This window comes from Loxodonta africana, chromosome 5 (genome assembly GCF_030014295.1).
Source record: "Loxodonta africana isolate mLoxAfr1 chromosome 5, mLoxAfr1.hap2, whole genome shotgun sequence".
Lineage (NCBI taxonomy): Eukaryota > Metazoa > Chordata > Mammalia > Proboscidea > Elephantidae > Loxodonta > Loxodonta africana.
The window spans coordinates 154,640,116-154,662,898 of NC_087346.1; positions in this window are offsets into that span (position 1 = coordinate 154,640,116).

Here is a 22,783-nt window from a genome sequence, read left to right on the forward strand (position 1 = left end):
AGCTAGCATGATTGTTTTAGAATTTTTCTTAATGAATACTACCCCATTTTAATCAATGAGTTGTTTTTTTTTCCTTTAATTTCAGGTGTATTTTTTCAGTTCTGAGATTTCTATTTGGTTGTTATCTCCCTCTGAAGGGTGTTCAGTTTTGTTCTGTGAGGAAAATAAATTACATGCAGTTCATCATGATTTTTAGAATGTTGACTTCAGATTTTATTAGGATGGATCTCTTTCGGGTTTGCTTTTCATTCTAGAGTGTAGATCTTGGTTCCAAGACATGGTATTTACTGTCAAGGCATAGACCTTTTGGGGATTCAGTGGAAAACCAGTGGTACTTACCAAGTCCCTCTTGGTCGGCTTAACTTGAACTCCAAAGTTCTGTGACTCAAACATTTGGCAGGTGTTGAAATCTCTGCTCAGCTGTTTCAATTTTTCACTTTCTGTTTCACTGATCCCCTTATAGTCTCACCCTTTCAAGCTCATTTCAGGACCTTGCCAAGGATTTGAAGGGAGTTTATATGAAGATTTTGGGGCTCCCCTTTCTGTGGCTTTATTTTTTTGGAGGATTTTTCTCCTCAATTTCCAATTACTTGGGCAGCCAGGAACTCCAAACTCTGATTCCTTGGCCCAATAATACTGTCACTTTCTCCTTGTGCTGTCTTCTTTGTGCAATGCATGGAAAAGGAAGTGCCTTCAGGGAAAAATGTTGAATCAATATAGATTTCACCTGGTGACTTTCTTCTTACAATAGCCTAATAACCTCCAATTTCTGTTGCTTTTCTTTGCCCTGCAATGCCTTCAAACTGTTGGTTTTTAAATATTTTTTTCAGAGTTTATGATTGTTTTGTCAGGAGAGTTTGTTCAATATAAACTACTGTGCCATTATCAGAAACTGGAGTCTTTGTTCAGATTTTTACTCGAGACTCCTTTTTACAAGATGATTGATGCTGCAAAACGTTCTCTCCCTTTGGGAAAATCCCATTCCCACCTATTAAGTTGAGGTATTAGTCTGCAGTAGTGGTTCTCAATCAGAAACAATTTCCCTCCTATTTAGGGGATATTTGGCAAGGTCTGAGGAGCTCTCGTGGCACAGTGGTTAAGATCACAGCTGCTAACCAAAGGCTGGCGGTTTGAATCCTCTAGCTGCTCCTTGGAAACCCTACAGAGCAGTTCTACTCTCTGTCCTATAGGGTTGCTATGAGTCAGAATCGACTCAATGGCAATGGTTTTTTTTTGGGGGGGGGGCAATGTCTGAAGACATTTTTGATTGCCTTGAGTGGGGAGGGGGTGCTACTGATATCCACTGAATAGAGGCCAGGAGTGCTCCTAAACACCCGACAATGCACATTTCACCCCAACCCCCAAAGAATTATCTGATCCAAAATGTCTGTAGCACTGAAGTTGAGAAATATGTTCTTACGTATTTAGAAGTAATTAATCTTAACCACTGTGCCGCCAGTGTGTGTGTGTGTGTGTGTGTGTATGTATATATACATATATATGCCTGGAGCCCTGGTGGCACAGTGGTTAAGAGCTTGGCTGCTAACCAAAAAGTTGGTAGTTTGAATCTATCCGCTGTTCCTTGGAAACCCCATGGGGCAGTTCTACTCTGTCCTATAGGGTTGCTATGAGTCAGATGGCAATGAGTTTTGTGTTTATATATATATATATATATATATATATATATATATATATACCAAACCAAAAACCAAACCCAGTGCCATCGAGTCGATTCCAACTCATAGTGACCCTATAGAACAGAGTAGAACTGCCCCATAGAGTTTCCAAGGAGTGCCTGGCGGATTCGAACTGCCAACCATTTGATTAGCAGCCGTAGCACTTAACCACTACGCCACCAGGGTTTCCTCCATATATATACACATATACACATATATAGACACACACATATAATTATTTTTAAATATGTAAGAACAGATTTCTCTACCTCAGTGCTACTGACATTTCAGATAATTCTTTGGGGTTTGGGTTGCAGAGTGTGCGTGGTTGGATGTTTAACAGCATCCCTGGCCTCTATGTAGTAGATAGCTGTAGCAACCCCTCCCCATTCAAGACAATCAAAACCGGCTTCAAACGTTGTCAAATATTCCCTAAATGGTGGGGAATTGTTCTTGGTTGAGAACCACTAGTAGACTAATACCTCGCCTCCAGGGAAAAAAGTTAGGTCATATATATATATGAGTCTCTGGGTGGAGCAAATGCTTAAGCAGTTGACCACTAGCTGAAAAGTTGGTGGTTTGAACCTACCCAGAGGTGCCTCAAGAGATAGGCCTGGCGATCTGCTTCTGAAACGTCACAGCCTTGAAAATCCTATGGAGCACGGTTCTACTCTGCACACGTGGGGTCACCTTGAGTCAGAATTGACAACTAATGACGACAACAACAACACACACACACAGAGAATGCGTATGCCTATTAATGTGTGTGAGAAAAATATGGAGAGAAAAAAATGAAGTAATAAAAAAGGAAAGCAGTAAACCTGATGGTTCCCTGTCTTCCCTGAGTCATGTTGCTGTGCGTTCATGGGGTGAGGCTGGGAAATGGTGACGGGATAACAGTGCCCCATCACTGTGATGACCGGCCCATTTCCTGACTGAGGATGAGATGATGATGATGGTGGCTGCTCTTCACCCGCCAGTGAACAGCTTTGAGGAAGGAGTGGTTGTAGGACTTGAGGACCAGCAAGGTAATGATAGACTATAATTGGGTCACAAAGAGTGTTGTAGACTAGGTGATTGGCTGTGATCCACCTTTAGAATATGGTTGTATAAGCTTTTCTTCTGCTTATTTTTTTTATTTTGGGGCGAGGCCCTTCCTGAGATCTCTTAAAGGGCTTAAACATTTCTCGATATGGCCTCCTGTTACGCAAAATACAACATGTGATGTTAAAGTTCACCATACAGATGAATTTTATATATCCTTTTGTTTTATCACAGAGATAATATCATAAAAATGTTTATATGCTTGGAGCGCTCAAGCAAATTTTTTGAGCTTTCTGCTTAATGGCCTCTATAGTTCATCATTAATGTTATTCCCTGTAGACAATTTCGATCACTTTTCCTAACTCTTTGCCAGTCAGTGTTTCTCTATGACTTTTCATTAATTCTTTAAATTTCCCTCATCTGTGTTGAGAAAAAGGAGCCATGGTGGCACAGTGGTTAAAGCCATCAAGTGTTAACAGAAAGGTTGGAGGTTCAAAGCCACGGGTGGCTCTGCAGGAGAAAGATGTGGCAGTCAATTTCCTTAGAGATTTACAGCCTTGGAAACCCTATGGGGTCTCTATGAGTTGGAATCTACTCAACAGCAGTGGATTCTTTTTTTTTTTTGGTGTTGAGAAAGGTATCACCAGTCACCTGGTCAGCAAACAATGAATTCTTATTCAATATTTGAATGACCCATAGAATCATTTTCACAATTTTCCTATGTCTTAACTGCCTTAGGTTTGATGGAATCTATTGCTTGTCTGATAAAAATATTGGCATCAGACCCTCTATCAATTAAGTCACGTTAACTTTGGAATCAGCACCCATGAATGCCTATGCCCAAGAGTGTCAGCCCTATGTAAATGGCCTTAAAACAACAAATTGAACCTTGGTAAAGAGATTGGATGTCCTTTGCCCTGTGCTGTTGAGTCAATTCTGACTGCAGTATGCAGACGACACAACCTTAATTGCTGAAAGGGAAGCAAATTTGAAGCACTTATTGATGAAGACCAAAGACCACAGCCTTCAGTATGGATTACATCTTAAACTAATGAAAACAAAAATCCTCACAACTGGACCAATGAACAACATCATGATAAACAGAAAAGCTTGAAGTTGTCAAGGATTTCATTTTGCTTGGATCCACAAACAATGTCCCTGGAAGCAGCAGTCAAGCATTGCCTTGGGGGAATCAGCTGAAAAAGACCTCTTTAAAATGTTAAAAAGCAAAGATGTCATTTTGAAGACTAAGGTGTGCCTGACCTGAGCCATTGTAATTTCAGACGCCTCATATGCATGTGAAAGAAGGACAGTGAATAAGGAGGACTGAAGAAGAATTGACGCATTTGAATTGTGGTGTTGGTGAAGAATATTGACTATATCATGGGCTGCCAGAAGAACCAACAAGTCTGCCTTGGAAGAAGTGCAGCAGCATGCTCCTTGGAAGCAGGGACAGTGAGACTTCGTCTTGCTTACTTTGGGCATGTTGTCAGGAGGGGCCAGTCCCTGGAGAAGGACATCATGCTTGGTAAAGCAGAGGATCAGCAGAAAAAAGGAAGACCCTCAGTGAGATGGATTGACAGTGGCTGCAACAATGGACCAGCATAACAACGATTGTGAGGATGGTGCAGGAACAGGCAACATTTGTTCTGTTATACGTAGGGTCCTGAATACTGAACATGCCATGAACGAACTACTGGAAGAATGAACAAGTCTGTCTCGGAAGAAGTACAGCCAGACTGCTCCTTAGAAGCCAGGATGGCAAGAGTTCCTCTCACTTACTTTGGACATGTTATCAGGAGGGACCAGTCCCTGGAGGACATCAAGCTTGGTAAGGTAGAGGGTCATAGAAAAAGAGGAGGACTCTCAATGAGTTGTATTGACACAGTGGCTGCAAGAACGGGCTTAAGCATAACAAGGATTCTGAGTATGACGCAGGACCGGGCAGTGTTTCCTTCCTTTGTGCATAGGGTCGCTGCTATGAGTCAGAACCAATTTGATGGCAGCTAACAACAAGGTCGCTATTGAAAAATTAAAAAACTTGAAAGAGGTCACGCATAGTCCTCATTTTGATGAATTTCCTAGTTTTCTTTTTTGAAGCACTGGGTTTTGTTTTTTTCTTTAGATAGTTGTGGTAACATACAAATGCAATTTTGCCACATAAGCGTTTTCCTATTCTTTGAATAAATATTTGTGTGTCTACCTTGCACAGTGTGAGGCTCAGTGTTGCTACAAGTTTACATAATTGTATTAGTCAGTTTTTGCCGCATAACATGCTGACCCAATGTTAGTGGCATGGGAAAATAAGCATTTCTTTCTTTCCCATGCATCTGCGGGTCTGGAGCAAGTCCTTCTCATGGCGACGGTCAAGCACAATCCCACCTGTACAAGCATATATTGTGGTATGTCTGCTGCCATCCCATTGCCTAAAAAAAGCCACGTGGCCAAGCAAACCCAAAGTCAAGGTGTAGGGACTATGTGGCCACGGCAAGGGTGTGGGTGAAATATAACTCCTTAATACAACTATGGAGGAATGAAGAGTTAAGACCAATAATTCAACTTATAACCAAACCAAAACAAAATGAAAGACCCTGTTGCCGTCGACTCGATTCCGTCTCACAGTGATCCTACTGGACAGAGCAGAACTGCCCCATAGGGTATCTAAGGGTGTAATCTTTATGGAAGCAAACCGGCAAATCTTTCCCCCATTGAGCGACTGGTGGGTTCAAACCACTGACCTTTTGGTTAGCAGCCGAGTGCTTAACCACTGCGGCACCAGGGCTCCTGTAACAGCGGTGGGTAGATGTTATATTTTCACAGTTGTCCATTATCCCATCATATGGCTGTACTGTAATTTTTCTAATTTGCCCCCCGTTTTGGAACATTTAGCTTGCTCTATTTCTCTCTCTTTCACTTTTTTTGGTAAATAACACCAAATTGGCCATCTTTGTCTATATTTTTTCTCCTACATTATTTCGTGACACTAGTCATTTCCTGGTGTGGAATTACTGGACCAAAGAATCAGGATAGTTTTATGCTTCTGATTCACAGTTTGTTTCTCTGTATCGCCTACCAGCATTTTCCTCTGCTGTTTTTTTCTTTGGCGAGTGAGTATTGCATATTCCTGATGCTGATCTATAGCGACATAGCCTGCCTTGTGCATCCCATCAGCCAATGCTGTGTAGAACGTGCTAACAAGGTGTTGGGTTTTAAGCCTGTGAACCAGGCACATGGTAATTACAGGTTGCAAAAAATGGTACTGATGGGAGTCTCTGCATGTATAAATCTCTACCACGGTTACAGTGGCTGCAGTAATGGCAGGAGATATTGATATCGTAGGGCACTTGGGTCTTTTTGAAACTAAGCCTGGGTCAGGAGGGAAATTTGCATTCCTTCATTGGAAAATCTTACTGGGCAGTGGTTTTTCTTTCTTTGTATCGCTATGGGAAGGCTAGGTCACCGGAGGAAGAAGGGTAAGAAGAGAGAAAGGGTGTGTCCTTGGTTCAGGTCTCACCTTCTCCATGACACCCTTGGGGACAGGTCACTCTGTCCTGCTGGAGAACTCCAGCATTTCTGAGCTGTCACTGGACTGTCAGCTCCATGTGACCAGGGACAAGCAGGCTATAGCAGGACATGGGTACAATACATCCTCAATACAAATATGGGGGATTGAAGAATTGAGAGCAGTAATCCAGCCCGTAACAGTAACGGGCAAATATGACAGCTTAACATTTGCCTCTGCACGCTCTCTCTAACTCGTCACGTCTCTGTGTTTCTCTCTGTACTCTCAGCATCTAGAACAGTGCGTGGCACAGTGCTCACTTAATACTTGTTGACTGAACAGATGAAACTTCTAGTGCTTGTTCTACCACCTCTCCATCAGTCTGTTGTACTCTGGTGGCTTGCATGTTGCTATGATGTGGGAAACTACGTCTCACATACTTTGGACATGCTACCAGGAGGGATCAGTCCCTGGAGAAGGACATCATGCTTGGTAAAGTAAAAAAAAAAAAAAAAACCACTGCTGTCGAGTCGATTCTGACTCATGGCGACCCTGTAGAGGTCAGCTAAAAAGAAGAATACCCTCAATGAGATGGCTTGACACAGTGTCTGCAACAGTGGGCTCAAACATAGCAACAATTGTGAGCGCAGGACCGGACGGTGTTTCATGCTGTGGTATATGGGTTCACTATGAATTAGAACCAACTCTACAACACCTAACAACAATGCCACTGGTATTTCAGATACCAGCAAGGTCATCCATGATGGACAGGTTTCATCAGGGCTTCCAGACTAAAAGACTAGGAAGAGAGGCCTGGTGATCTACTTCTGAAAATTAGCCAGTGAAAACTTCATGGATCACAACAGAACATTGTCTGATTCAATTGCTTTGGACATGCCACCAGGGAAGACCAGTCACTGGAGAGGGACATCATGTTTGGTGAAACAGAGGGCCAATGAGGGTGAGAGAGACCCTTGGTAAGATGAATTGGCACATAGCTGCAATGATGGACTTGAACATGTCGGTTATTGTGAAGATGGCACATGACCAGGCAACGTTTCGTTGTGTTGTACATAAGATCACCGTAAGTCGGAGTCAACTGAACAGCAACTAACAGCAACAACCACGTTTGTTACATTTAGTATGGTCTGCCCCATGCTGCTTTATTGATGATAGAGACAAAGCAGTATCCCAGCAGAAATATCGCTTATGTCTCGCCAACCAGCCCATCTGCATGCTGCACATGGGCACTTCCTTTCTTAGCCCAGCCTCTGTCGTTAGTCCTTCCTTATCTACCAATCGCATACCAGGCTGTAAGATGTCACTGCTGTGTTCCACCATGTCCCTGTGAGCCACCCAGCTGGCTCTGAGGGTGGACACCACTAATTAATTGTGGTGCTACTCCCTTGGTGGTACAAATGATTCGTGTTTGACTACTAACCTAATGGTTGGCGGTTCAAACCCACCCAGCAGCTCTGCAGAAGAAAGGCCTGGTGATCTGTTTTCATAAAGATCACAGCCAAGAAAACCCTATGGAGCCGTTCTACTCTGTAACCCGTGAGGTCATCACGAGTTAGAGTTGGCTTGGCAACAATAGGAGTGTCCACCAACTGAACCCAAATCAGCTTTAGAAACCTCCTTTGGACACGTCCAGGCCTCTTGTCTCCGTAGATCAGGGCAGGCACGTGAGGTCAGACTTCTCCCTGTTTGGCCGTTACTTAGCCTTCCTGTGGGTGCACCTCCGCATCCCTGTTTCCAGGACCTCTTCTCTCCTTTACACCCAAGGTCAGATGTTTGAGACACCCCTTCCCTCCTTCCTTGGCCAAGACTTCTGACAGCTTTGTACAACTCAAGTTCCATGCAGTCCTGTGCCGTGAGCTTGCTGGGAAGACAGGAAATTGAGTTCCCCTTCGAACATCAAGTGTAAGGGCCCTGGCGGAATCAGACCATTGTAAGTGTTAAGCCTACTTGAGGGAAGACTTCTTGGTTGTTGTTGTTAGTTGCTGTCCAGGCAGTTCCGACTCATGGCAACCCAGTGTGTTCAGGGTAGACATAGGGTTTTCAAGGCTGTGACCAGAGGCAGATCACCAGGCCTCTCTTCCAAGGCACCTCTGGGTGGGTTCTAACCACCAACCTTTTGCCTAGTGGTTGAGCACCTAACTGTTTGTGCTACCCAGTGACCCCATTCATGGTAGGGGCTTGTATCCAATAGGCTGCTTTTTAACAGAACACTTAACAAATAGTAACGTGAACTTTAAAGATATTTCGCACATAATTAAACAAGAAGTCTAGAAGGAAGTGGCCCAGGAATGGCTGAGGATGCAACAGTATCACTGGGACCTTGCCTCTTCTGTCCTGCTCCAGCATTCCCACAGAATTGGCTTTCTGCTTCAGACTCCTCTTAAGGTCTCAAGATGGCTGCTGCAGCTTCACTATATTCTCACGTGACAGGGTCCAAAGCAGGAAGTGAGTGAAAGAGGAGAAGGGGCGTTGTCTTCTCTTGCCTCCCTTGTCAGCCATGGCAGTACTTCCCAGGAGCTACTAGCAGATTTCCCCTGGTAGCTCATTGGTCATAACTAGGACATGCATGTGTCTACTTTCTGGGCCAAAGTGAACAGGTTGGCCGTGTTTGTCCCAGATAAACAAGTAATCTCTCCCTCGAATGCATACAAAAAAGAAAAAAACTGGAATTCTTTTAGCTAGAAAGAATGGTTTTAGGGTAGGAAAACTGTAGTGCCTACCACATTCTGAAAACAAAATGAAATGACTTACCATAATGTGAAAAATTGTTGTTAGGTGCCATTCAGTTGGTTCTGACTCAGAGCGACCCTGCGTACAACAAAACACTGCCCGGTCCTGCGCCATCCTCACGATCATTTCTGTTTGAGCCCGTTGTTGCAGCCACTGTATCAATCCACCTTGTCGAGGGTTTTCTTCTTTGTTGCTGACCCTGTACTTTACCAAGCATGATTTGCTTCTCAAGGGGCTGGTCCCTCCTGATAACATGTCCAAAGTATGTGAGAGGAGGTCTCGCCATCCTTGCTTCTAAGGAACATTCTGGCTGTGTTTCTTCCAAGACAGGTTTGTTTGTTCTTGTGGCAGTCCATGGTATATTCAGTATTTTTTGCCAACACTGTAATTCAAAGCTATCAATGCTTCTTAATCGTCCAACTTTCACATGCATATGAGAAAACTGAAAATACCATGGCTTGGGTCAGGAGCACCTTAGTCCTCAAAGTGACATCTTTGCTTTTTAACACTTGAAAGAGGTCTTTTGCCAGAGAGTTGTACAATGCAAATAAATTGTTTGATTTCCTGACTGCTGCTTTCATGGGTATTTATTGTGGATCCAAGTAAAATAAAGTCCTTGCCAACTTCAGTATTTCCTTCATTTATCATGATGTTACTTACTCGTCCGATTGTGAGGATTTTTGTCTTCTTTATGTTGAGGTGCAAGCCACAGTAAAGGCTGTAGTCTTTGATCTTTATCAGTAAGGGCTTCAAGTCCTCTTCGCTTTCAGTAAGTAAGGTTGTGTCATCTGCATGTCGCAAGATGTTAATGAGTCTCCCTCCGATACTGATGCATACAGCCCAGCTTGTTGGATTATTTGCTTTGCATACAGATTGAATAAGTATGGTGAAAGAATACAAGCCTGATGCACACCTTTCTTGATTTTATTTTTTTCTTTTTATATTTTTACCTTTCTTGATTTTAAACCAACCAGTTTCCCCTTGTTCTGTTCAAACGACTGCCTTTTGGTTTATCTGCAGGTTCCACATGAGCACAATTAAGGGTTTTAGAATTCCCATTCTTCGCAATGTTGTCCATAATTTGTTATGATCCATACAGTTGAATGCTTTTGCACGGTCCATAAAACATAGGTAAACATCTTTCCGGTATTCTCTGCTTTTAGCCAAGATCCATCTGACATCAATAATGATATCTTTTGTTCCATGTCCTCTTCTGAATCTGGCTTGAATTTCTGGCAGTTCTCTGTCGATGTACTGCTGGGACAGGTTTTTAATGATTTTCAGCAAAATTTTACTTGTGTGTGATATTAATGATATTGGTTGATAGTTTCCGCATTCTGTTGAATCAGCACAAATATGGATCTCGTCTAGTAGGATGGCCAAGTAACTGTCTTCCAAATTTCTTGGCATAGATGAGTGAGCACTTCCAGCGCTGCATCCGTTCATTGAAACATATCAATTGATACTCTGTTAATTCCTGGAGCCTTGTTTTCTGCCAACGCCTTCAGCGCAGTTTGGACTTCTTCCTTCAAAACCATCGGTTCTTGATCATATAATGTCTCCTGGAATGCTTGACCTTCATCCAAAGTTTTTTGGTACAGTGACTCTGTATCCCTTCATCTTCTTCTGATGCTTCCTGCGTCATTCAATATTTGCCCATAGAATCCTTCAGTATTGCATCTCGAGGCTTGAATTTTTTCTTCAGTTCTTTCAGCTTGAGATGGGCTGAGCATGTTCTTCCCTTTTGGTTTTCTAACTCCAGGTTTTTGCAATTGTCATAATAATTTGTCTTCTTGAGCTGCCCTTTGAAATCTTCTGTTCAGGTCTTTGGCTTCATCATTTCCTCCATTTGCTTTAGCTACTAGATGTTCAAAAGCAAGTTTCAGAATCTCTCCTGACGTCCATTTTTGTCTTTTCTTTCTTTCCTGTCTTTTAAATGGCCTTTTGTATTCTTCTTGTATGATATCATTTCATAACTCGCCTGGTCTTTGGTCATTAGTTTTCAATGCATCAACCCTGTTCTTGAGACGGCATCCAAATTCAGGTGGAATATACTCAAGGTCATACTTTGGGTCTTGTGGACTTACTCTAATTTTCTTCAACTTCAGCTTGAACTTGCGTAGGATCAATTGTAGGTCTGTTGCACAGTCAGCCCTGGCTTAGTTCTGACTGATGATATTGAGGTTCTTGGTCATCTCTTTCCACAGACGTAGTCAGTTTGATTCCTGTGTATTCCATCTAGTGAGGTCAATGTGTATAGTTACACAGCATATGTGTGTATTGTTGAAAAATGTATTTGCAATTAATAAGCCATTGGTCTTGCAAAATTCTATCATGCAATCTCTGGTGTCATTTCTATCACCAAGGCCATATTTTCCAACTATTGATCCTTCTTTGTTTCCAACTTTTGAGTTCTAATCACCAGTAATTATCGATGAATCTTGTTTGCATGTTTGATTAATTTCAGGCTACAGAAGTGGGTAAAAATCTTCAATTTCTTCATCTTTGGCCTTAATGGTTGGTGCGTAAATTTGAATAATAGATGTATTAACTGGTCTTCTTTGTAGATGTATGGATATTATCCTATCACTGACAGTGTTATATTTCAGGATAGATCTTAAAATGTTCTTTTTGACGATGAATGAGTTGCCATTCCTCTTCAATTGGTCATTCCTGGCATAGTAGACCATATGATTGTTCAATTCAAAATGGCCAGTCCATTTCAGCTCACTAATGCCTAGGATATCAATCTTTATGCATTCCATTTTATTTTTGACTACTTCCAACTTGCCTAGATTTGTACTTCATTCATTCCATGTTCTGATTATTAACAGATGTTTGCAGCTGTTTCTTCTTATTTTGCGTCGAGCCACATCAGCAAATGGAGGTCCTGAAAGCTTGACTCCATCCATGTCATTAAGGTCGACTCTACTTTGAGGAGGCAGCTCTTCCACAGTCATATTTCGAGTGCCTTCCAACCTGAGGGGCTCATCTTCCGCCACTATATCAGACAGCGTTCCACTGCTATTCATAAGGTTTTCGCTGGCCAATTTTCTCAGAAGTAGATAGCCAGGTCCTTCTTCCTAGTCTCTTTTACTCTGGAAGCTCTACCGAAACCTGTCCTCCATGGGTGACCCTGCTGGTATTTCAAATACCAGTGGCAGAGCTTCCAGCATCACAGCAACACGAAAGCCACCACAGTACAACAAACTGAGAGATGAGTGGTAGAATGTGAAAAATTGGGGCTTAAAATCCAAGTAGTAAAATGCAGTCACGTTACTTTCAAGTTGACAAGATGTCCAAAGGTGAGCCTGTCTCACTAGTGTTAAAAATAACCAAAAGTGAACAAAATTTGAACATAAGAATTATTCTGAGCAGTTATTCTATGTGTACATGGGGAGATCGTTTTAATTCCAGAAGAAGCAAATGGTCAGAGAAGCTAATAAACGATGTTTATAAAGAGAAGGGGAGAAAGAAATATAAAAGATTAACTATTGGCCAATATTTACATCAATGACTGAACTTGCTCCCCCACCCCGCCCCACCCTTGGTACTGAAATCAGCTGGTATCAGGTCACAAGATGGTCTCTGGCTCTCCATCCAGCCATATCTTTGGAAATTTAATTTTAGTAAGCCTTTATAGGGTCGCCACAAGTCTGAATCGACTCAACTGCAGTGGGTCTGGGTTTGGTTTTTGCTGGTTAAAAGCTACAGCTGCTAACCAAAAGGTCAGCAGTTTGAATCCACCAAGGGCTCCTTAGAAACCCTATAGGGCAGTTCTACTCTGTTTTATAGGGTTGCTATGAGTTGGAATTGACTTGATAACAAGGGATTTGGTTTTTTTGGTTTGCTCCTAATGGAAAGAAAAGACTTGCAACTTTGGGTAAAAGAAGAGCCACCAGCAGCATCAATCCTATTGAGGAACTTCTTTGCAATGAGTATTTGGTTTTGTGGGGAAGAAATTCCCAAAATCGAAGCAACGTCTGCTGTCAATTTCTTTCTTTGACACTAGTCAACGGAGAATTCTGGGGATCTGGCTGCTAGGTCTGTATCTATCCGAGCTCCTGATTCCATCTGGCACTGCCTTGTGACTTTGGCTTCTCTGGCTTAAATATCACCTGGGGTGCCTCCCATTTTTAGACTTAAGGGGACTACTGAGAACTTGGAGAGCCACCCTCCACCTCCCCACTTCCCAGGTCAGGGTTGTCAGTATTTCCAGCCTGACCTCAACTTCCCCTTCAAATTCCTGCACCATCCACCCACTCAGATGGTCAGGCTCTCCTTGCCTTTGAGAGGAGGGGCCAGCCTAAGAAAGGGTGTGTGAATTGGTGTTATGGCAGGATTTTACTGCATTTTATTTAAACGTCACAACAACCTGTAAATTAGAATGACTGTCTTCGTTAAAAATGAAATGATTTTCTTTACAAAATTTAAAATAAAAATGTTTGAAAACGGTGCAGTTAGAAAGAAGAAAAATATATTCCCATCATCTAGAGACAGCTGTATGCTTTAGCGACTACCAAACAAAATTTTTTTAGCTTGTGTATATATATTATATATATATTTCTTTTTACACCTTAGCCGTACTGTATTACGTTTTGTGTTGCCATTTTCTCTTAAAACGTTGTTTTAAACTTTTCATAAAAATGTTAATGGCTCCACAATATTCCTTTGTGTGGCTGTACAGTAGTGTATTTAACTATATCCCTATTTGACTATATATCCTTATATCGGACATTGGGACTCTTCCAGTTTTTCATTTTTAGAAATAAGAATGTATAAACCCTGTATATAAATCTCTGTCTGTGTTTTTTTAAATTATTATTTTATTAGCATAGCTTGCTTATTAGAACAGAGGGAAATTAACAAGGTGAAATTTATGAGCATTGCTAAGAGTCTTGGATTTTTATTCCCAAAGTATTTTTCAGAAAATTCCGATGCTTGGCTCACCATATCCTAGCCAGCAAAGAAAATGATAAAATTTTAAGTCTTGGCTCTTCAGAAAGGCAAAAACTGAATGTCATTGTTTTAACTGGGATTATTACCGCTTATTGAGTTATAGCATTTTTCCCCTGTGGCTCTCAGCTGTGTGTTGAACTCTTGGTCTCCTAAACAGCTTCTGCCAGCAGTTGAGAAAAACTCCATTCTTCAGATGCAAAGGCCAAAATTTGGTTATATTCTTGATCCTCCTCTTTCTCTCCCATCCCTCCTCCCTCACTAAGTCTGCCAGCGAATTCCTTCTCACCACCCCCACTGCTTCCGCTGGTTCAGGCCACCACCATCTGTTGTCTGAGCCCTTGTAGTAGCCTGCTGCTTGCTCACCCTCCAGCCAGTTCTCAGCACAGCAGCCAGTCTCATTCTGTTAAACCTAACTGACACCGCCTTGCTCCAGCGCACAGAGCCCTCTCTGACTCTCGGTGCACTCAGTGGAAAAGCCAGAGGTTGGAATCCTCCAAGAGTCATCATGATCAGGCCCCCTGCCACTGCTCAGAGGCCATTTTCTCCCACTTCCCCTATCACTTTCTATGTTCTAGCCACTCTGACTTCCTGCTGGTCCTTGGTTGTCTCAAGGCGAAGCCCACCTTGCAACCTTTTCTCTTACTGTCTGCTTTTTTCCACATTCTCTTTCTTGCTCTTCTTTGAACGCTGCCTCAGGACCTTTGCACTTGCCGTCCCCTCTGCCTGAAAGGTTCTTCTCCCAGATACCTGCATAGCTTCTTTGCTTCTTTCAGGTCTTCTCTGAAATATCTTTTTCTCAGTGAGGTCATCTTTGGCGCCATTAATCTAAACTTTCCATCCCTCACATCATTTCACTTTGCCTTTTTTACTGTTTTTCTCAGCATAGCATTTAGCACTATCTGACTTCTCTGTGTTTACACCCTATTAGAATGTAAGCTACAGTAAGGCATGGGTGTTTCTCTGATTCACCTCCATCTCCAACATCTAGCACCCGCTGGGAATGTAACAGCTCTAAGTATTTGGCGGTGAATGAATACACTTGTATTTCCTTTCCAGGGCATTGTCCGCCTAGATCCTTTCACAGTTATTTACTTGGGATCCCCTTTAAAAATTTTCCCATTGTATAAACAATACATCTTCATATTAAAAAAGGAAAAAAAAGTTATGGATATAGGCCAAACTCTGAGTGGAAGCCAGTGGTAAATTTTGCTTTATTTCCTAGGAGGATTTTCTTCCTTCTATACAAAAAAAAAAAAACCAAACCCACTGCCGTCGAGTCGATTCCAACTCGTAACAACCCTATAGGACAGAGTAAAACTGCCCCGTAGGGTTTCCAAGGAGCGCCTGGTGGATTCAAACTGCCGACCTTTTGGTTAGCAGACGTAGCTCATAATCACTACGCCACCAGGGTTTCCTACACGTGAGTATTCTGGGAATGTATTTGTTGTGAGTACAATTTTACATTCAACTTTCCCACTTTCTGGTATGATTGATATGTATTTTTCATGTAATAGTAATACTTCTAAGTAAACTTGGAAACATTTTTTTGTAGTAAAAAGAGAGAATACGTTTGCCATTTCAACATTTTCCCATGTACAATTCAATAAAACTAATTGCATTGATCATGTTGTTGCAACCATCACCAATATTTGTTGCCCAACTTTCCATCCTGTAAACAAAAACTTAATGCTACCCAAACAACAATTCCCCCCTCCATGTCCCTCATGCCCTCGGTAACCACTATTAAAATCTGATCTCTATACATTTGCCCATTCTACGTATTTCAGATTAGTGAAATCAGACAATAGTTGTCCTTTCGTGATTGACTTATTTTACTCAGCGTTATGTTTTTAAGGCTCATCCATGCCGTGATGCATATCAGGGATTTGTTTCTTTTTAGGGCAGAGTAATATTCCATTGTGTGTACAGGTGACATTTTGTTTATCCATTCATCTGCTGATGGTCATCGTGGTGCAGTGGATCCCTTTTATATGGCCTTTCTCCACATGGTCTTGTAACCCCAACACAAGCCATTGGGTGGGACTGTGCAAATAAGGTAATTGTGGCCCACCAAGGAGATTGGCCAGTTTGGCCATCCCACTAGGCTTAAAAGAGAGCCAATTCCAGAGTAAGAGGGGACCTCACCACCACCAAAGAAGATGAACCAAGAGTGGAGCACGTCCTTTGGACCTGGGATCCTTGTGCTGAGAAGCTCCTGGAACCAGGAGAACAAACGAGAGTGCTGTAACACTGAAGACGGTGAAAAGCAGTGGCAGAGAAATGGCTGCAGGAGAGACCTGCAGGAGATGGCATGGGGGGCTTCCCGACCCATGGAGTGAGAAAGCTGAGTGCCTTTGGGCAGAAGCCATGCTGGCAGAGTAGAGCGCCTCTGGGCACTCGGTGGAGCTAGGTTTGCTGACCCACAGAGCTAGAGCTGAGCGCCTTCGGGCTGAGGCTGCCTGGTGGAGTGGGGTGCCTTGGGGTTCTTATCAGTAAAGCTAAAATAGCTTTGTAGCACTTGCCTGAGCAGGCAGAGGCCAAGAGCCAGAGAAAGGCATGCCTGCAGGCACAGCTGAAAGGAGGCTGTCCTGATGGAAGAACTGTATCTTCAGCATTGCTGAACCTGAATTGTAACCTGTTGCTTCCCTAATGAACCTTGTAACTGTGAGTATGGTCTGTGAGTTCTGTGTGGCCATTACAATGAATTATCGAGCCCAGCAGAGAAGTAGAGAGTGCTGTGGGAGGGACAGCTGGTGTCAGAATTGGTAAAGATGGTGGAGAGGGGAGGCATGTCTGACCTCTGCTTCATAGAAATCAGCCTTGGGTTGTTGATCTTGATTCTCCTTCCCTTTTGTGAAGTTAGAGGAAGTTAGACGCCACCTCCACATCATTCTTACAGATAGTTGGGTTGTTTTCATCTTTTGGCAATTGTAAATAGTGCTGCAGTGAGTATTGGTCTACAGATGTCTGTTTGTGTTGCTACTTTCAAGTCTCCTTGGTATATACTTAGGAGTAGTATTGCTGGGTCATATGGTAGTTCTGTTTTTAGCTTTTTGAAGAGCCACCGAACTGTTTTCCACAGTGGCTGTACCATTTTGCATTCTCAGCGACAGTGGATGAAGGTTCTGATTTCTCTATATCCTTGCCAACATTTGTTATTTTCCATTTTTTAATCTTAGCCATCCTAGTGGCAGCAAAGCTGTATCTCATTGTGGTTTCGATTTGCATCTTCCTAGTGGCTAATGAGAGGGTCCTGGTGGCTCAGTAGTTAAAGAACTCGGCTGCTAACCAAAAGGTCAGCAGTTTGAATCCACCAAGCCCTCTTTGGAAACCCTGTGGAGCAGTTCTCTGTCCTGCAGGGTCACTATGAGTTCGAATTGACTTGACAGCAGTGGGTTGGTTGTTGGTTTTAGTGGCTAATAATACTGAGCATCTTTTCACGTGCTTGGTGACCACTTCTATATCCTCTTTGGCGAAATGTCTATTCGAATCCTTTGCCCATTTTTCTATTGGGCTCTTGTCTTTTTGTTGTTAAGTTGTAGGAGTTCTTTATATATTCTGAATATTAAATCTTTATCTGGTGTATGTTTCACACTTTTATCTTTTTTCCCAGTGTGTAGGTTGTCTCTTCATTTCGTTGATAAAGTAACAAAATATTTCAGTGATTTCAAAAATCAGATTACTTGACTTCTATTGTTGGCTCTCTGTTATTCCCTTTTTTTTTTTTTTTTTTGGCTGTTACAAATAATGCTGTGATGAACATCCTAGTGCATAGCATATCACTTTCTTTGTCTTTCACATCAGTTTCTTGGACTAGATTTTCCAAAGAAGAAGATAATGGAGAGTTTTAAGGGTCTAACATTTTGTCAGTTTTAAGACTTTCCTTGGAGAGCCTTAGAACTGACTAAAATTCAGCTGTAATTAATTGTTCCCTTTCAAAATATATTTTGTAATCTGTATTGTTTGCTTCACATGATCTGTGAGATGTTTTCCTCTGTGTGTGGAGTTTGTTGGAGGGAGGCCACGTGGTATTACAGAAGGAAACAAGCTCTGCAATCAGACGGGTTTTCAGTCCTGGCTTGGGCACTTGTTGCTCATCAACTTTGGGCACGTCACTCACCTTCCCTGAGCCTCATTTTCTGCATTTGTCGATTGTATATAATTCTGTCTATTTTGTTGTGAGGGTTCAGTGAGATGCAGGACATGTGACCCTTGGACTGAGACTGGCACATAGCGTGTGCTCAGTAAATGAGCACCACTGCTATTGCAAACTATTAGGGACTGGAATTATCCCCAGTGCTCACCAGATACAGAAATAACCACTGGGCACTGATTTTTTCTATAGATGCCTCTCTTCTGTTGCCCTATTTGTTGTAATTTCTATGTTCGTTTCTCTCTGCGAGGCCTGTGTTTTGCAGTCATAGCTGCCTGTGACAGATTGAATTCTGTCCCCTAAAAAGATGTGTTAAAGTCTTAACGCCAGGACCTGTGAGTATGACCTTTGGGGAAATAGGGTATTTCTTTTAAGATATTATCAGTTCATTCACACTGGAGTGGGGCAGCCCTAATCCTAATCCCTTCTGAGTGGTGTCTTATAAGAGGGAAGAACAGATACAGAGGGACACAAATATAGGGGCCTGGGACACAAAGTGTGAGGATTCAGCTACGAGCCACAGAACACCAGGGATCACCGCAGCCACCAGAGCCTAGAAGAGAGGCATGGAACAGCTCCTCTCCCCAGACCCCCAGGAAGAATCTACATGGCCGAGACCTTGATTTGGACCCCCAGTCTCCAGAACTGTGAGAAGATAAATTTCTGTTCTTTAAAGCCATCCATTTTTGATTGTGAGGATGGTGCAGGACTGGGCAGCGCCTCATTCTGTTATATGTGGGGTCGCTATGAGTCAGAGCCTACTCAATGGTACCTAAGAAAAACACCAACAAGACTTTGTGGACTTTTTTTTAGGGGCAGCCCTAGGCAGCAGTGGTTCAGTGGTAGCATTCTCGCCTTCCATGCAGAGACCCAGGTTCGATTCCTGGCCAACGCATCTCATGCACAGCCACCACCCATCCGTCAGTGGAGACTTGCGTGTTGCTATGATACGAACAGGTATCTGCAGAGTTCTAGACTCAGACTAGAAAGAAAGGCCGGGCAAGCTACCTCTGAAAATCAGCCAGGAAAAACCCTATGGCTCACAGTGGTCTGATCCATAATCCATCCCGGGGATGGCGCAGGACTGGGCAGTGTTTTGTTTGGTTGTGCATGGGATCACCATGAGTCAGGGGCCAACTCAATGCCAGCTCACAACAAAGGCAACTAAGATACTGCCCCTCCAGTCTCTGCTTAAATCCTGTGGCTTTCTTGAATGTTTTATGTTTTCAATATAATTTGCGTTGATGAATGTCATGGATTGAATTATGTCCTCCCCGAAGTGTGTGTATCAATTTGGCTGGGCCATGATTCCCAGTATTGTGTGATTTTCCTATAGGTTGTAAATCCTGCCTCTATGATGTTAACGAGGGAGTATGGGCAGCAGTTGTGTTAGTGAGTCAGGACTCAGTCTACAAGATTGGACAGTGTCTTGAGACAGTCTCCTGAGATATAGAAGAAGTGAGCCTAGAGCCAGGGGGAACTTGTACCACCCAGAAAGCAGCACTGGGAGCAGAGCGTGTCCTTTAGACCCGGGGTCCCTGTGCACAGAAGCTCCTAGTCCGGGGGAAAATTGATGAGAAGGCCGTCAGAGAGAGAAAGCCTTCCCCTGAATTTGGACTTTTAGCCTACTTTACTGTGAGAAAATAAACTTCTCTTTGTTAAAGTCATCTACTTGTGGTACTTATGTTATAGCAGCACTAGATGACTAAGACAGTGGATTTGTGAATTCTCTAAAAATTTACATGAATCTCTGTCACATCCAGCCTTTTCACACTGATTTCTCTGTGGGCTGGGGAAGTAGCTGCCCCATGTGGCCTTATTGGCTGTGTGTGCTCAGCTGTGTGCAGTACAGAAAGACACTAGACTTTGGTTACCACTAAGAGATGTTTATCACGGCATCATTTACATCAACGAAACATGGCTAACAGACTAAACAGTCAGCCTGTGTGGACGGCTTCCATAAATCATGATACCTCCTTGTGATGCAATATTTTGAAGACGTGAAGAGAGCTATGTTTATGAAAAGTTTATAATGGTGTTAAAAATAATTGTAATAATAGAAATTGTACTCATGGCATGATTTCAAGAATGAAAAGAAAAGAAGGTACTCAAAATGCTGGAAAGATTATGCTAACAGGAGTCTCCTCTAAGTGAAAGGAATGAAGGTTTTTATTTTCTATTCCTTTACATTTTTTTTCCCCCAAATTACAAAAGAACAAGTTACTTTCCTTGTTAGGGGAAAAAAAAACTATGTAAAAACACTGAGGAAAGCAAATCTGTAAGATGGAATCAGTTCACTTAGTTCTTCTACAAATTGGTAAACTAAAATGACATTCTTAAACCCTGCCTCAGGGTAGAATCTCTTGGTTTCTTAGTAAGACAGCATTATTGCCTACACCAAAGGAGACGCCAAAATACGTGAGTTCCCAGGCATTGATCGTCTATAGGCCGAAAGACTCTGTCTTCTCATTCAATCAATATTTAATGTTGTAGCAATGGGCTATGGCATGATTTATGAACAGTAAAACTGTCGAGGAAAGCAGAAATCGGTTACTTGGTTATTAACTGTACTTTAGCTCAGCATTTTCCAGAATGTACTCTGAAACACATTTGTTCTCCAAAATTCTCAGCGTACAAAGGTTTCTATAGTCCTATTAAGTTATGGAAATCTTGCTGTACTGGCTCAGGGCACCGGCTGCAAGCCACTTCGATTAAATTTCTGACTCTGGCAATTATAAGGCAGGGTAATTTACTGAAACTTCTTGCACCTCAGTTCACTTGCCCATAAAATGGGAAAGATATTATAGGATGGTGTGAACCTCAAATGAGAAAATAATATAAAGTGTCTATCATAGGGCCTGTCCCACGAGTTATCTGCTGGTGCTATTATTTTTATACTCCACCCTTCTCTTGACAATGTACAGGATCCTCCTATTAGGGACTCTGAAAATCCCTACAGTAAGTAAACATGTTTAACTTTTATCGAAACAGCATGTCCCAAACTTATTTCACCACAGAATGTAGGACAAGTTGTTCTCTCATGGAATTCATTTTCTTGAGAATACACCTTGGAAACACTGTTCTGAATGACACTAGGGGGTACAGCATAAAATTGAAATGAACTCTTGTTGTTGTTGTTAGGTGCCATTGAGTCAGCTCCGACTCATAGCGACCTTATGTACTCTGTCCGGTCCTGCGCCATCCTTACAATCATTGCCATGTTCGAGCCTGTTGTTGCAGCCACTGTGTCAATCCATCTCTTTTGAGGATGGTTGAGGGTTGTTATGGATTGAATTGTGTCCCCTAAAAATGTGTGTCAACTTGGCTAGGCTGTAATTCCCAGTATTGTGTGGTTGTCCTCTATTGTGTGATCTGATGTGATTTTCCCATGTGTTGTAAATCCTAACCTCTGTGATGTTAATGAGGCAGGATTAGAGGCAGTTACGTTAATAAGGCAGGACAGAATCTACAGGATTGAGTTGTACCTTGAGTCAATCTCTTTTGAGATACAAAGGAGAGAAGCAAGCAGAGAGAAGGACTTCCTACCACAAAGAAAGAAGAGCGGGGAGCAGAGTGCATCCTTTGGACGTAGGGTCCCTGTGCTGAGAAGTTCTTACAGAAGGGAAAGATTGATGACAAGGACCTTCCCCCAGAGCCGACAGAGGGAGAAAGCCTTCTCCTAGAGCTGGCACCCTGAATTTGGACATCTACCCTCCTAAACTGAGAGAACAGATTTCTCTTTGTTAAAACCAGGCACTTGTGGTATTTCTGTTATAGCAGCACTACATAACTCAAACAGGGTCTTCCTCTTTTGTGCTGACTGTCTACTTTACCAAACATGATGTCCTTCTCTAGGGACTGGTCCCTCATGATAACATGTCCAAAGTGCATGAAAAATGAAGTGAACTCTTAGTCATATTACAAATAAACGTTACCATGATATCAGTGAAAATGACCGTAAAAAAAAAAAAAAAAAAAAAAAAAATTTTTTTTTTTTTTAAATGACAGGGAACTCCAAAATTCTGCCTCTTCATGTAAAAAAACGAAAAATCTGGCAAAGCAAAAACTGTCAGAATCAGCTTTTTCAGAACTCTGGAAATTAACCAAAGGCTTGCAGCGACCCCAGGGAGCACTTATTAAGAACAATGGCTGCATGTCAGTAAAAACAATAACCTTTGTGTCATTTGACCTTACCCTAGTCCCATTCTCCACTTCCTAGCTCAGTGGTACCCTTGAAAATAACAACCCATATTCCTGGTAATGGAGGGACCAGAATGGAACTTGTCTTAGTTTTTCAGGGCCTCGGTAAAGATCAAAAATTATTTCTCACAGTTCTGGGGCCTGAAAGTCGAACTGAGGGTCTTGGCCGTGTCAATTCCTTCTGTAGACCCCCCTCCTAGTTTCTGGTGGCTGCCAGCAATCCTTGGCCTTCCTTTGCTGCTTACAGATGCCATTGTTATGTGCCACCTCTCCTCCCCCTCTCTGTGTCATTCTCTTTTTGTAAGACACAACTCAGAAGGAATTAGGTCCCACCCTACTATAGTGTTGCTATGAGTCGGAATCGACTCGACGGCACTGGGTTTGGTTTTGGTTTGGTACTCTGGTATGACCATGTGTGACCCAACTGATAATGAAAGAAAAATTCTGTTTAATTAAAGAAGGTCACATTCACAGGTATGGGGTTGAAGACTTCAGTAT